General features: G+C 40.9%; 1 long non-coding RNA gene across 1 annotated transcript; it reads left to right on the plus strand.

The window, feature by feature from the left end:
- Positions 1–227: 227 nt before the first annotated feature.
- On the plus strand, positions 228–1810 carry LOC125745949 (uncharacterized). The gene is made up of 3 exons (XR_007398814.1): positions 228–355; positions 762–968; positions 1741–1810. It is a non-coding gene; the product is annotated as an uncharacterized LOC125745949 (long non-coding RNA).
- Positions 1811–16961: the final 15151 nt, after the last annotated feature.

Below are 16961 nucleotides of genomic sequence, written 5' to 3' on the forward strand. Positions count from 1 at the left end.
AAAACACAAATACAGTTGAAAAATCTACATAGTTGTTGCTATGGTTTATTATTGTTGTTTATTATCATTGTTGCTGTTGTTTATTGTTTATTGTTTGTTTGTTAGCCGCATAAGTTAGTAGCCCTGTGGCTTTACACCTCCGTGATGAAGGATTCAGTTCCCCGCTGCTTCTGGGTGTGTTTCTGCAGGTGCACTGTTGCCCACAGGCCATGACTCAGTGAGTGCGTAAACAGCCTGTGACGCACTGGCAGCACTGGCAGCACTGGCTGCACTGGCAGTACCGTCCAGAGTGTTTCCCCCGACTGAACAGGCTCGACACTCACTCTGAACCGGACATGGAAGCCAGTGATTAACCGTAAGTGTCATCGTTAGCTTAGCAAAAGAGGGATATTCAAAATCAGTTGGACTATCCATTGATGCAATTTTTATAGATGCTATTATACTGTGGGAAAAGTGCTGTACATATTTAATTGTAAATGTTGCATATTTCAGGGTGCACAGATATTGTCCAGTGCAGTAATTCTGCACAATGCAGAGGAAAATACTAATGTCCAGGTTCACAAACAGCATCGCAATAGATGATTATGTTATCCAGCAAAGAGGCACCTTTTATGTCCGTGATCGACATGAAGAATCACCCTTTAGAGAGACACATGATCGATAAAACAAGGTGTAATATCTCTCTGATGTTCAGGTTGCACATACGATAGATTTGAAGTTTTGTTACATTAATTTTGACATTTCTTTGTTTCCATTTCCAGCTCAGGACACGCCCACACATCCTTGTGTGGAGATGCATGGGAGTGTCACGTTTCAAAGGTGGACGACAGCACAGCCACCCACCAATGAGGAGGGAGCGTGAGGGGCGTAGCATGCTAACAGTGCTCATACGAAACAGCAGCACAGACGCACGATCAGCTCGGCTCCAGGTGTTAACAATAGCAGCATCCCCTCGGAAATTGCAACAGGTTTGTGTATTTTTCTTCAAACCACCCGCCTCTTCACAGGTGTGTGTGGATGTAAAGTGAAAATGAAACGCATGGCATGCATAAAATTCCCAGCACACAAACTTGCCCTTGTTAGCCAAGGTCCCCTGACACAACTTCCCATCTGCTCCGGACTCCAGAACAAATTGTGGAAATGCAGGAATGCATCTTATGGAAGTGTGTATGTACAGCTGTTCATGTTCCTGCCTGTATAGAAGCAAAAAAAAATGTATATGAATCATGCAGAGATACAGAAGTAACCATGCACATAAACACAGTCCGTTGCTGTTAACTCCATATAGAGAAAAACGGAAGATCTCCTTTAATAGGGCAGTCAAATGTAGTAATACAGCAGTATGGCTATTGTATGTACTGCAATAGTATCGCAACTTATCAGATTTTGGCTCTGCATCGTTTATCTAAAGGGTTATGTTTTATGTCAGCAATGGAATTAGTTCATTGTGTATAACAAATGCAGATAGTTTCCCCTTTACATAAAAGACACAGTAAGTAAGTGTTACAGATGTGAATTAATTTTCGACTTAGAGAATGAATGTCATGCAGTTTCCCAGAAGGTCACTGTTAAACTCAGATTTAAACGGTGATATCAAAAACAATATTATGACATTAATACGAAAGTTGTGCGCTTGTTGCATATATTTCATGTTGAATTGCCAGCCTCCATGTAGCTGGGAGGAAGGGAAGGTCTGTTTTGGGTTCCGATTATTTTTCTTTTCTCCCGTCACATGCCAAGTCAAGGTGTCTGGAGTTGGTGGATGGAATTACCACGGTGCTGCAGATGGGGAGAGAAAAATCGACAGGAAGAAGCGGCGTGAATCGGCGCATAATGAATGTGAAGTGGGGGCGGCTGGTGGGGGGGGGGGGGGCGCGGGGGGCGGGGGGAGGTGCAGCATCAAGCTGTTGCTCATTCCTAACTTAAACTGCTTTGAAATGAGAAGCAGAGGATTTACTCCTTGTCCTTGTGGCATCTCTTGTATTGCTGCACTTCCCACTGTTTCTTAAGTAGGTAATTAAATAGATTTGGAGCAAAGCTCTGCCCAGCCGGGACCATAATCCAACCTACTTGTCTTTCACGGACTCACAGCATACTGTGTTTATTTATATAGCCATAGTTCCTGACAAACTGACAGACACAGTCTATCTGCATATAGACGCCGAAACATGTTTCAATGAATTTGCACAACGGTGTGTGTATGTGTGTGTCTGTGTGTGTGTTTGTGTGAGCGGGTATTCCTATCCTTATAAACTCTAAAATCGGTAACTGCTATGAAAAAACTAAAAATGCAAAAACTCTTCTATTTTGCTTGGTTCCTTATGGATATGGTTAGGGCAGGGTGGCGGTTAAGGTTGTCATAGTTAGCGTTAGCATTTTTCCCATAGAAGTGAATGAGCGGGCCCATTAAGGATAGGTATACCCTACATGTGCATGTGTGTGTGTGTGTGTGTGTGTGTGTGTGAGGATAGATAGATAGATAGATAGATAGATAGATAGATAGATAGATAGATAGATAGATAGATAGATAGATAGATAGATAGATAGATAGATAGATAGATAGATAGATAGATAGATAGATAGATAGAGGAGACCCGGCAACGTGCATCGTTGAAACAAAAATAAAGCTGTTATCACAAAGGGTCTTCATGACGCATGTAAAATGATCTGTTGCTGGTATCCACTCTATGACAGTCGAGGAATCGTGTTTACATTTTAGCGGTTTCAAGTAATACTGAAGCGAATACTAATGTTACGAAAATTATCTTGCTTGTTGAATACATAAAATAAATAGAACGTACAAAGTCTTTCAGTTAGGAGTTGCAGCCACTTACGCAAAGCGTACCTGGACAGATACTGCGTCCTGTTATCTGCGGCGTATTAAAGGGCTTTGCTGCGACGCCCAGGGCTGCCACACTCTCGGCTCTCTGAAATCTTGTTTTGGCCCGATGGCAAGAGGCTTCATCTAAAGCAGGCCATCTTTAATCCTGAATAATTCATCATCTTAATCACACCCTGGGTTTCCTGGATGTTAGAGTAAACAACTATATATTTCTTTTAGTTTAAATAATATTCCTAGAAATACAATCTCATGACATTCAATTATAAGGAAAACAATGCATTAGTTCTAAATTCAAATATCAAGGCAAAAGGATACGTTTGAAATTGTATTCAATGCATTTACCCTCCATTATTTGCTCCACCCCTTGACCTTACACAGATGAAAAGGATGACTATTAACTCGCTTTTGATTTCCCTTTGAATATTCCATTTCCTCATAATTAATATTACCAAGAGAAAGTAAACTTGCGTCCGTCGTTGTCTTGAATGATAAATCACTGCTGTGTAAACATGAAAGATGGAAAATGTAAACTGTTCATTTAGTTGTGGATCCAATCTCCACTCAGACCCTGGGCACGTGTTGAGAATTTTTATAGCTCTGGAGAAAAAAACGGTATTGGTTAATTTTTAATAGTTTGGACTCAAAATTTACTCATGGCAGCATAGCTAGAAGGCATGAATAATGGGGAATATATGTACCGTAACCAAGATTCAAACATAACGTCCTTGTCAAACAACAATTCAAATGAATTTCTGGTCACAGAAGCAATGTTTACAGTGCTATAATAAATTGATTTGAAGAAATCACCCATCTAATTTCGATTAATGACAAATGCTTCAGATGAAGGATTTCTGTATAATTTCGTTGCAAATATGCCCTTTAATCATCATTTCCATTTCAATCATGAGAATTATGCGAAAAGGTGAACTTGGCTTAATGTGAAAATCCATTGTGGAAAATCGGCTATGACAACACTGAACCATTCATGTTACGGGGAAAAAAAACAGGATCTTTAAAACAAGAAAACGAAACAGGTAACTATCGTTAACAGATCAATGCTCATAAATAAAGCAGAATGCCAATATAGCTGCGGACATGTGGCTGTGAGACCTGTGACAGGTTGGTGTCCCGTTCATAGTTCCCCTTGCTTTCTGCTCCATACTGCTTGGCTTCAATTTCAGAGCCCCTCCCACAGACAGCATGTTCTTCCAAAGGAACAGTTCTATACGAACCCCCCCCCCCCCCATTTCTTCCTGGTTCAGGCACATTCATATCTGGGTAGTTCCCGAGTTGCTTCCTCAGCTCTCAATCATGCAGGCAGACGGTCAGATACCCTTCCCACCTAGTGTCAGTTTTCCAATCACGATCAATACAAAGTCTATGTAGCATTAAGGCAAAATGCTGAGCATGAAAGTCGAGCCGGTGCAGGGGCCACAGAAAGAGGATAAGGCCTGTTTTGTTTCATTGCCTGTTTTGTCCCCCACTTCTGTGATGTCGGTGGAAATGCTCTGCAGTAATCTGACCACTCCATAGTAAAGGCAAAGTGTACACATCACAGAATGCAAATCTCCAATTTACCTTTAATAGCTATAATATTTTGGGCAGCATAGTTGTATAATGGGGGGGCATGGTGGCACTATGTGTGTGGAGTTTGTATGTTCCCCCCCTGCGTCATCACGGGGTTACCTCCCCCCCCCAACAGTCCAAAAACAGGCTGAGGTGAATTGGAGTTGCCAAACTGACCATAGGTATGAATGTGTGTGTCAATTATGTCTGTGTCAATTATGTCTGTGTGAATTATGTCTGTGTCAATAATGTGTGTGTCAATAATGTGTGTGCCCTGCAATGGTTAATTCCGGCCTTGCATAGAAAATGGAAACACCATTTTTATATGTATAAATACACTGATCAGCCATAATAGAACATGTACATACAGAAAATGGATGGATGGATGGATGGATGGATGGATGGATGGTTGGATGGATGGATGGATGGATGGATGGATGGATGGATGGGACTGCTCAATGGCGGCACACCAATCAGGGCTGGAAATTCAATTCCAGGAATTCTAGCTTCCTCGTACCATCTGAAAACAGGTGAATTGGCATCCCCAAATTTCTCCACAATGTGTGCTGTGTGAGCGTATGCCCTGCGACTGACTGGGATCCCACCCAGAATGCATCTTCCCTTATGCCCTGTGTGTCCTGGGATAAGCTCCAGGTGCAGTATACTGTAGATCAGCTGGGTATGGATGGCTGGCTTCTGGAATTTTAAATGTGCCACCTGATGTCACAAAAAAGTGCAGTTAAATGTGCAAATTTGGTTCTTGGTGAACAGATCCACGAGGCGTAGGGACTGGAGTGTGGAATGGGGGATTTTAGAGGATTTTTATAGGATACAAATTGGTAGGTGAAATGTGAAAACATACAAACTGTTGCTTCTCTATAACGAAAAACAAACAAAAAATGTTGTACCCACCTACTCTTTTGCTCACAAAGCAAAAATTAATTTAATATCGCAGGCCGTACAGGGGCTTGTCCCCTGACTTTGCCCCCCTCCAGTATACAAAATATGTATACCTAATACATACAATACATATGTATTAATACATACAAAGTATACCTAATACCAGGTATACAAAATATACACACCGTCTTCACATCTACAGTCATCAGAGGTGTTACCTAAGAATATATGGGGGTTCATCTTTACTAAACATAGGTCAGGGTTGCTAAATTGTGAATTATTCAGAAATGTACTATTATGCTTTGTTTACAAGTTTAGCTGAAACTTAATGTATTAATTCCTGCAGGAAATTAATCAGTTTTCTTGTTTATGCGTTAAAAAGGAACCAGTCTAAATCTGACAGCAGTTCTTTTTCTGTGTACTGCTGGACTCACAGGCTGAATACAGTTTTGCTGAATCAATGGCCCTAAATTGCCTGTAAATGCCCAGTAATGGACCATCTCATCCTGGACATTTCTCACCTCATACCCTTTGCTTTTCTGGACGTATTCCAGGTCATGGTGACTGGCTGGATAAGTTGTTGTGGATTGGATTGTGAAGTGGATACGATATTACTCAGTCAAAAGATTCATCAAGCATGTTAGAATATTGCTGCATTCAAATGCTTTTAATGTCCCAAGAAATGACTTTAATAAAACAAACATGTTATTTATCTCCGACTCATATATTATAGAATACAGCCATCCTGTACCAAAAACAAACATTTAAAAGTAACAATACAAATTTAAACTAACATAATGAATTGTACTTTGTTTGGTGGGTTTTTGTTTACAGTGAAAGATGACCATTGTATTTTCTTGAAATATATCCATTTGATTTCATATGAGTAATTATGCTAGATTCACTGGAATACACACTCAGTTTCATCCCTCTGGGACATTTTCACACCACTCTATATGTGGTTAATTGAAACCACATATTTGGAAACACTATTCTGAATACTGGAAGATTCCATTCGTTCACTAATATGAAACTGAATGGACAATTAATTCTTTACCAACAAATAAAATGAATTTATTTACTAGAAATAGTGTTTGCTATAATCAGTAGTTTGAGGAGGTTTCATTATTATTTCTGGCCTTAAGTTAATGCATGCATGGGCTGCAGGTTTGCTGATATAGTCTTAAATGCACGTCAGAGATTTAAGAAGTAATTAAGAAGCACATGGGGGTCATAAGCTGAAATCCTGGATCAGACATTTTTTTGCAGAAACTATCCATGTGTGTATGGTCAAATCTGACAGCAAAACGAGACTCCTGGCCTGTGAATGATATGATAATACTTGTGAATCTGGACCATTTATCAAAAATCATTTGCATCTGCTCAGGCCTTACATTTCATGTGAGCACAGCAAACAAGGGCATTCATTTTTCTGCAAGGAGACCGATGCATGCAGAATTTGGTCCACATTGCGAGATCCTCCAAAACCTATCCTGCAACACATTATTAGAAGACAGTCATGCATCACTTAACAACGGGGATACAGTCTGAGAAATGCATAGTTAGGAAATTTTGTCATTGTGCAAACATCATCGAGTGTATTTACACAAACCTAGACGGTATAGCCTCCTCCACACCTAGGCTACAGTAAACTATTTTTATATAAATAGAAAGAGCACACTCTAAAATAATGATAAAAAGTATTGTGTAGTAAATGCATAAACCAGTAACATAGTTTATCATCATTATGAAGTATTATGTACTGTACATACAGTAACTGCATGAACTATACTTTTAGACAACTGGCAGCGTAGTGGGTTGGTTCACCCCAGCATCACCAGAAACACATGAGTAATGTGTTACTCACATCACTAGGTGATATGGATTTTTCACATCCATTATAATCTTATGGGTCCAACGTCATACACGCCGTTGGTCCTTGACCGAAACATCTGTACGTGGGCCATGGGTTGTATCTGATTTATTGTGGTACAGCCGTCACAACCGCAAGACATAGTATCTGGAAACGCGTATCTGGATTTTAATTGCGAAGCATTTGCTCCTCAGAGTGAGAGAAGTCGGGGCAGCGGCTACACAAGGAGTTACACAAGAAACAAAGCAATTTTCCAAACAATGCAACTGCCTTTTTGGAAAATGGAACAAAACTGCTTGCTGTAGTCTTGCTGAAGCATCCCTGGGGTCTGGGCTTACTTACAAAAGAGAAAAACATTTACATCTTTATAACCAGGGAAAAGCTAGCATAGGTGGGCCCACTTTGAAGCACTTCAAGGCCTAATGTCCTCCTGTGCCAGCTGTTAGGTTTATACTCCTGGCCTTCTTGTTAAGTTTGATGGGTCTGGCTATTCTCCTCTGCCTTTTTCTCATTAACAAGGTGTACTGGGGTACAAATGCCCTTAACTGGGAGTTTTTCTGCAAACTCCACACATTGTACTGCACAGAAATCCCAGGAGGGCGGCGGTTTCCTGGGATGCTGGAACCAACACGTGTGACATCAACAATCACATTCAACATTCAAAATCGCCCAGATCACACATATTAGACATTCTAATGTTTAGCTGAACAGTTAGTGAACCTAGACTTTGTCTGAATGTATCTCTTACACATTCCTGCAATACACTTATTGCAGCAGACAAAGACAGAAATGCAACAGACTTTGTCAATGTTACACAGTTTGTCAAACGAGTCCATTTTATTACAGTATTTTATGGTGCTGCCTCTCTGTTAGGAAGCAGGCAATTGGTCGACACTTTACTGCAGTCTGAGCCCAACTCATCGCCGACTCTCCAGCCAGGCAGGAGAATTTGTACTGTGACAATGAACATTTTGGGAATTTTTAGCCACGGATTTCCTTGTTTTTAGCCATGCATGTTTTTCTGTGCTGCTGCCTGATTATTATTATCAGTATGGGCTGCATGTGGCTCAGTGGGTTAAGCCTCTGGTTGCTGCCTCAAGCCCGGTCCTGGCATATCTGCGCTTCCTTGAGCGAGGCCCTTAACCCCCAGCTCCCTGGGCGATGCTATGGGTGGCTGCCCTTCACTGCCAGCTTGCTCTCACATACGCAGAACAAGTTGGGGGAGGTATGAGGAAAATTCCCCACCGGGGATCAATAAAGTACCAATCACTCAGTTTTTTTATTCAGTGGCTGATATTAAAACATGCATCTGTGTTCCCTAGTTGATCAATGCCAACAGAAGTAATTTTCTTATACGCGATATATTTATTGATTTAACTGCTGCAACAAGACATTCCCAGTATCTTTATCCAAGCTGTCCCCATTCCCAGTCACTGCCCATTCCCACTTAGTGTCACAGCTTTCAAATCGTCTGTCTCTATAATGTGGTTGCTTGCTGCGGACTGCAAAATTAGCATGTTTATTGCTCATATTTGGATTGCCACACTCATTTGCATACCAAGAAGGGTGCCTATGTACCCTCAAGGTCTGTCGTAACAGGGACCAAGTGCGTAATATAATTACTATGAGATTTTGATGTGGTATCACTTGGTCAGGCTTGAAGAAAGTTTTAAAGGATATTTACGATTTGGAGAGTGGAATGGTATTATTACTATATGATAAATTATTTTTTTGAATCACATTCATTTACATGTATATTGGATTATATGGAGATGGACTTGCCCTGAAGGTGAAGTATTTTTTAAGTCAACTCATTTAACAGGTCTAATGGAAGGTTGTTGCTGTTTCCTCTCCTTCCGTATTCGATCACAGTGCTGAGTGATATGTGAATCTCGGGATTTGAACTACAGGCGAGAAGGAAGCTCCTCTCAAGAAGACGACTGGGATTCAGGAGGTGTGGCAAATCAGCAGGTGTGTTCAGGTTAGCGGGATTCGGGAGCTGGAGGAGCAGGATCAAACCCGGAGAGCAGCTGCAGCACCCCGCGGGCGGCAGAACTGAGAACAGACAGGCTGGGGATGGTGTGGAGCTGCGGGGAGGTTACTGAGAAGCAGGGGCTCAAGAGCAGGAAGTCAGATCAGAAGCATCAAGCCAAGTGGGGTAGAATCAATAAAAAATAGGAAATTAGAAGTCTAAAAATATCCCTGGTAGCCCGCAGTATAAATGTAGTTCCAAGATGAAGACACGCCTTCAATTAGCAGAGCATCTACAGGAACCAATAAAACATAGGCTGGGTGGAGGATCTGAGTTCATCTAAGGGGGCACTGTTCCCCCGGAACCTTGATTTGATGCTGTTGACATTTGAAAACATACAAATCAATTTGGATCTGTCAATGCTCTGTTAACGGATCAATTAGCTGTTGTAATTGAAAATGCATCTATGTCTCCATTTATCTTCAAATTGCTTGTCCTACTGGGGTTCAAAATAACAAACAAGCCAACATCCTCTGCACCGGCTGAGTTTTTTCCACCAGGGAGTGTTCCAGGTGCTCAGAGGCTAACCGAGAGATGCGATTGCTCTGAGGTGCCCGGAGAGCGCCTGGAGATGTGCAGGAATATTCTCTGATGGAGGCCAGCTATGGGGAATCCTTCCAGGCTCCTGTCTATTCGATGGGGGCTCTCCCAGAATGCAAAACTCGTCTCGCAGCCACAGCGCGTGAACCGAGTATCTCTGCAGCACCACCTAATTTTATTTTGCTTTCACCCGCAACCTCCTTCTTTTATTCGGATAATGACCACAGAATAGAGAAGGAGATATAAAATTTCCAGTAGAGTTTTTTTCTGATGACTCGACAACATAGATTTACGCAGTACAGAATTGTTGGTGTTTCTCAAACTCACAACCCACTTTGCCAACACTTGTGAAAGAGATTCTACGGCACTTAAAATACTCACCCCCCCACCTCCACCACGTCTAATGGGAACAGCCCACGCTTTTCTGGAAGAGTACCATAGCCTCAGACTTGGAAGTACTTATTTTCAACCACTTTGCACTTAGCACTGAATTGCTCAAATTTGCTTGCTGCTTATATTGTCTTGTGCCGGGGCCCAGGCGTCCGCAAGGAGGATGGGCGGTGTGGTGTCTCATTCTTCCTCATTTTTCATTAGGACCACTTCCCCGGTTCAGGGGTCCAGACGAATTGTGCCCTGCTTTCATGCACTATTATTACTGCTGTTACAGAGAAGCCTGACTACCATAGTATAAGTAAGGTACCTTCTGGCGTGAGGACACACTCACTCGGTTAAGTATTCCTTCCACTTCCAGAAAATCTCATCAATGTTGGCACCTCCATGTTCCAGCCTGGAGCAGCTTGACTGTGGCCCCACCTTCCCTTGGCTTCCCTGATGCTCCATGGAACTCCCGCTACTTCATGACATCTCAGATCATGCCCCATGCCTCCATTTCTGCTTTTATGGCTGCCTTTGCTCTAGCCAACCCAGCCCTCCAGCACATTTCTGCTCAAACACGATAGATATATCTGAGAGCCTTACCTAGAAGGCACGGTCCATTATGAGATCCAAAGATTGCCACCATAACTAATAAAGACTACCCTTTGGCTATAATTTCTTGTACAGGCATGTACAAATTAGATCTTGAACCTGGGCCATTGATATTCAATATTTCTCAGCGGAAACTGAAGTCTAGCCAGAAACCTAATGTTCATATGAGGCCCTAAGTGCTCTTCTGTGTCTGCCAGGACCTTTTGGTGTCTATTGAGTGCTAAATTCAACTCACCACTACAAGGTGATCAGATTACAACTGTGCTCCTCTTGCCTGACTGTTCAGAACAATTGTCCTCGAGTGAAATGAAACTACCCAGGCTGTTCATTAACTTCTGGAACTTTGGTGTCAGGTACTCTTGTGAGCAGCCTTGTTTGCCCATTTAAAGTAGATATCTAATGACTTCCTAGGGACGAGTACCTCTTTAACAGCCAAATAATGCTACCACACTATATTTAAAAATTTAGTCCTTTCTTTCAATGATTAAAATGTAGTTCAGTATCCATGAGCAAATATAGTTGAAATATATACTCTTATATTTTGCAAGTGTCCTAGTTTTGTTATTGTGGTAAATAAAATTTGAGATTTTGCATGCGAGTACAGCACAAATGTCTTAGGCAGTCGAAGAAAATGGTGGTTAAAATATGGTCATGTTGGTGTAAAAATAAGATATTATGTACATCAAAGCATGTCAGCTTGGCCAAGTATCTCTCTTATTGTCAGCCCAGCATTTACAACTGGCCAATAAGCCAACGTATTTTTTGACTTGACCGCAATTTTAAGATTTCGGGATACATAACAATGGGCAAAAGATCATCTCATACATTTTTATATTGCAAAAGACAACTTTTGAGATACATGGCAATGTCACAAAGACAACATGGATGGAAACAGTCAGAGTAGGAAAAACAGCATGTTTCATAGAGTTATGACACTTATAATACAAGCCAAATACAACCAGGAGTGATCAGATGTCAGTGTAATTAAATCGGATTGAAGCATAAACATAAGTTATAAATTCATGACATTTGACTGATTACAACCAGTCTTATTGCAAACAACCTAGCTAACTTGAATCCCTTCAATTGCTATGATAATTTAGATTTTTAAATGTTTAATAAGCCTGAGCCTCAAAATCCAAATATAATAGATTAGTATTTTTCTCAGTGAATAGTAACTGATTGCATGAGCTATGCTTTTTGTGCAGGAAAAAAATTACAGTTAGGAATTGAGTGAATCACATTTTCAATAAAATTTTCATTTAGTCCAGATTAAACCCACCATTGTTCTAACAGTAAATAACGAATAAGGCAATTTATGCTTTTCTGTATAATCCTCAGTTATAAGCAACTTCATTGCAAAAAATGTGTTATTTACATTTGTTTCCAGTAATATTTTGTAATTAACAAAACAAAAAGAATTACTCAACCAGAAAAAATAGGTATTGAGCATCTCCGGCTAGTCAATAGATATAATAACCTGACTGATTATGAATGGATTTTTTTCTTGGTAAGAATTACATTGAATTCACTTCAAACCATCGCCTGTTCCCAAGAGAGAAATATATTACCATTTAAATTATTACTGCCTTCTTTTGGATGGTATGCGGGTACAATGGGCAGCACTGTCAACGCACACCTCCAGGGTTGGGGTTTAAACCCCCCCCCCCGTGACCTTGTCCCAGATAAGCACTTGGAATACGCAGTGGACACCCTGTCCATCCCCTAGCCAAAGTTCACTATCTGCCTCATGTATAACACTGCATGTATCTTTCATTGTTATTATCTATCGTTTTGCATATTTATATTTTGCCCCTGCTCTTCATATATATTGCTTTTTCTTTTATAAAGTATAGTGGTCAGGCATTGGTTGTTTTTCACAGTACTACATAAATAAAATGACTTCACTTGATATAATGTAAACTTAACTGTTATTCTTTTGGTTGGGGTGAATCCATTTAGTGTTATATTATAATTGATTTCCCAGGTTATATCTAAGGCTGTACTGATCCTGCTTTTTTTCCTACATTGAAATACAGTCTAGTGAGTTAAATCAATTAGCAGTAAGTTGAACAGGGATTATACATGTTATAGCTTTGCTATTATAATTGATAGATAAGTCAATGATAGCATATCTTCCATTTCAATCTATAATGGTAGATTAACTGACCTAAGTGATTAGAAGGCTAAAGTCATTTGATCGTAATTCTCCGTGTTCTTTTGCCAAAACTCTAGTGTGTGCTAATCCTGGCCAGGAAATGCGGCAACATTACTATTCAGGAATCTGCTAGAGTAACTTTAGAAAAGCGATAATGACACAGATCAATCTATTTGCGAGGCAGACATAGCATGATCAGTTACTATTCAAAGCAAAGAACAGGGATCTGTCTGGTCACTAGATTATAAAGTGCTCAAAAGAATTAAAGGAACGCTTTGAAAACCAGATCTCAGTGGGAATATAAATCATGCTGGATATGTATACTGATATGGGTATCGAAAGGAGGCCATTTGGGTGAAATTTCATTGCTGCAACTCAGGCCGGGCATTGCCGTGCACCAGGAAGAACCCAGGACTCACTGCACCAGCATAGGGTCTGACATTGGGTCCAAGGATCTCATCCCGATACCTAATGGCAGTCAAGGTGCCGTGGTCTAGCCTGTAGATGTCTGTGTGTCCCGTCATGGATATGCTTCCCCAGACCATCACTGACCCACCTCCAAACCGGTCATGCTGAACAATGTTACAGGCAGCATAACATCCTCCATGGCTTCTCCAGACCCTTTCACATCTGTCACATGTGCTCAGGGTGAACCTGCTCTCATCTGTGAAAAGCACATGGTGCCAGTGGTGGACCTGCCAATTCTGGTATTCTATGGCAAATGCCAATCAAGTTCCACGGTGCCGGGCAGTGAGCACAGGACCCACTAGAGGAAGTCGGGCCCTCAGGCCATCCTCATGAAGTCTGTTTCTCATTGTTTGATCAGAGAAATTCACACCAGTGGCCTGCTGGAGGTCATTTTGTAGGGCTCTTGCAGTGCTCATCCTGTTCCTCCTTGCACAAAGGAGCAGATATCAGTCCTGCCTATGGGTTAAGGACCAACTATGGCCCTGTCCAGCTTTCCTAGAGCAACTGCCTGTCTCCTGGAATATCCTTCATGCCCTTGAGTTTGTACAGTACTGGGAGTCACAGCAAACCTTCAGGCAATAGCACGTATTGATGCACCATCCTTGAGGAGCTGAACTTTCTGTGCAACTTCTGTAGGGTCCAAGTATCTCCTCATGCTACCAGTAGTGCCACTGACCACAGCCAAATGCAAAACTAGTCAGAAAAGATGAGGAGGGAAAAATGTCAGTGGCTTCCACCTGTTAAATTGTTCCTGTTTTGGGGGTCGTCTCATCGCCCCTCTAGTGCACCTGTTGTAAATATCATTAACACCAAAGCAGCGGAAACTGACAAACAACCCCCATCTGCTACTTATCAGACCAGATCAATACCCCAGTTGTTTGACTTGATGCTATACTCTGATTGAAAAGTGTTCCTTTATTTTTTATGAGTAGTGTACATGTGAGTGAAGCCTGATTACAGGTGCGGGATCTGTGGAGTAAATTCCCAGTCTTCGTGTGGAGAGTCCTTACAAAACAAAACCAGTGAAAGAGCCCCATTGAATAGTGTAATAACTGGATGTAAAACAATAATACAGAAGTGGAATAAGAGTCATTCATCAACAATGGACATTAATCTTCCAACCGCTGGTCATTTATAAACAAATCAAGATTTTCCCAACTTTCTATGTCTTTACACTGCCAGTCAAAAGTTTGGACACGCCAAGTCACCGACAGCGCAAAGTGTCGCATCACATGGCCTGGCCTCCGGACCTAAACACAACAGAAATAGTTTTGGAGGAGTTTGACTGTCAGCAGAGGAAAGGCAGCCAGTGAGTGCTCAGAATATAAGTGGAAAAGCATCTCAGGAGGCCACCTTGTGAAAGTGGCATAGAGGAGACAGGAGGGTCAGCCAGACCCAAAGGTTGGATCACTCTGCCGACTCAGGGATTAAAACCAGCAACCTTCTCAGTCCCAATCCACAGAGCTGCCTCCTCCCAACAAATCTGTATGTCATTTTATTGTTTTGATATAGCCCCGAGTATTATAAGCCTAGCCCCGAGTATTCTAAGCCTAGCCCCGAGTATTTTAGCACTGATGCAATCTCCCTTCAAAAAAAAAAAAAAAAACAGTCTAGCCCCAGCTAAACTTGACGTCGCCCCTGATCTTTACAGTAGCTAGAAACGCCCTCGTGTAACACCCTTATGGAAGATGACTGAATTTTGGCACAGGTCTTACGTATCTGATTAACCATTCAGGTCCAAAAGAAATTCTTAAGTTTGTTATGTAACTCAGCACTTTTAAGAGTTGCACTTGGAGAGGGTAATCAATGAAGTTATTACAATGCCAGAGCCATTATCATTCTGGAACACACAACATATTGTATCTTCCAGCCTATTAAATAAGATTTACTGACACTCTGGTGTAGCAGATACAAAATGGATGAAATCACACAGTTTTCACAACTTGATAAAATATTTGGCTGCACGTGCAGAGAAGGAAGCCTATAACTGAGTAATGTGCTAGCAGAACCTGTTTAAATCAGAAAAAATGGAAACATTAGCCCAAAATGGTTGGGATATGTCACAAAACATGCAGGTTACAATGGCGGCCTTTGGGGTCAGGGATGGATTAACTTGTCTGGTTGCCGTATGATGGTATCAGCTCAGATACTCGGCTGTTGCCAGTTTAAACAACTGTTCCATTTTTCCTGTGGTGGAGTGGGGCCCCTGATGTGGTGGGTGGGGCCCCTGTTGTGGCGGGGTGGGGCCCCTGATGTTTTCCAGGGTCCTGGGCTGTAGCCGAGGACAACCTATGCATTAATCCGGCACTGTTCATAACCATCACTTTTTAATAATACTTCTCTAGTGTCATAACATTGTTTGCTCGTATTTATTCATCTCTCCAAGCAACTACTCGCTTGTTATAAAGCTAATCATGTTGTTTGCATTAAAAGTCAATGAAAGGTAGCAGATAAGCAGCGATAGCATTTTAGTCAAGGTTGTGATGACATGATTTCAGTTGAATAATCTACATGTGCATTGCTAGTATTTACATGCTGGTAAATTTCATTTCATTTAGAGACAAATTTTGTGTTTGGGTTATATTTTTGTTTCCAAAGTACTGTTTACTGTTATCTTCAAACATTCCTGAAGGAAAAAAATCATTAATTAGATCCGTTGATGCATGGTAATTAGTTAAAATGTCATATTTCTTTTCCAAACTTTCATCTTGATCAGATACAACAGCCTGATTAAAATGCAACAAACCAAACTATTTTAAAATGGAGCTTTGCAATCACGTTACATGTAAAGCTGTAAAATTAGTGTAAGATGCTTCTTAGAAGCGGACCTCTATAGGTGTCATATGTCTGTGATACATACTCTTTTTAACACTCTGCTTTTTGTATTGTTCACAGGTGCTATCGATGACATATTTAATCAACTTTGCGCTCAGATATTTATGCAAGTCAAGATAGACACAATCAAGGTGTTAAAGTGAAATGTTCAGCGTAATCAGAATAAGGCAAAACCAATTTGATGAAACAATACAAAGTAATCGTGGGAATATAGACACAACATTAAGAGAACTATTGGCAATGCAGTGAATAAATTGATCTATTGTCATTCCGCTACCAAGAGTTACATACCAGTTAGGCAGCAAAAATTCCCATATCATTTAATATTTGCTGCTACGTCATTTCAATGAGAAAATAATTGTCTACTTGTTAAGTAGACTTCCTGTGACAGTCACTGGTTAGGGTTATGTGACATGGGGACTCAGCAGTGAGCAACAGTTTTAAATACATGTTTCTCATGTGGTTCAGTGGCGAAGTGAACAATGTTGGGCTAATAAGTACTGAACAAAGCAAGTGAGTTTACTGATGATTATCGGAGAGATAAGAAAATCTCAGCATCGGCAGGTTGTACTCAGAGTCCAAATTACATGTAGATTTTTAATAGATTTTTAGCTGATGTTATACAAACCATTTGATGGTTGGTGTGAAACTCTCTAAACTTTCTTTTCAGTAGCAGGCAGATGTTGTAACATCTAATTTTACCTTTGGCATAACTGATGAGGGCAGAATGATATTAATTGCAAAGCATAAATAAAGAAAC

The sequence above is a fragment of the Brienomyrus brachyistius genome, chromosome 7 (assembly GCF_023856365.1).
Source record: "Brienomyrus brachyistius isolate T26 chromosome 7, BBRACH_0.4, whole genome shotgun sequence".
NCBI lineage: Eukaryota > Metazoa > Chordata > Actinopteri > Osteoglossiformes > Mormyridae > Brienomyrus > Brienomyrus brachyistius.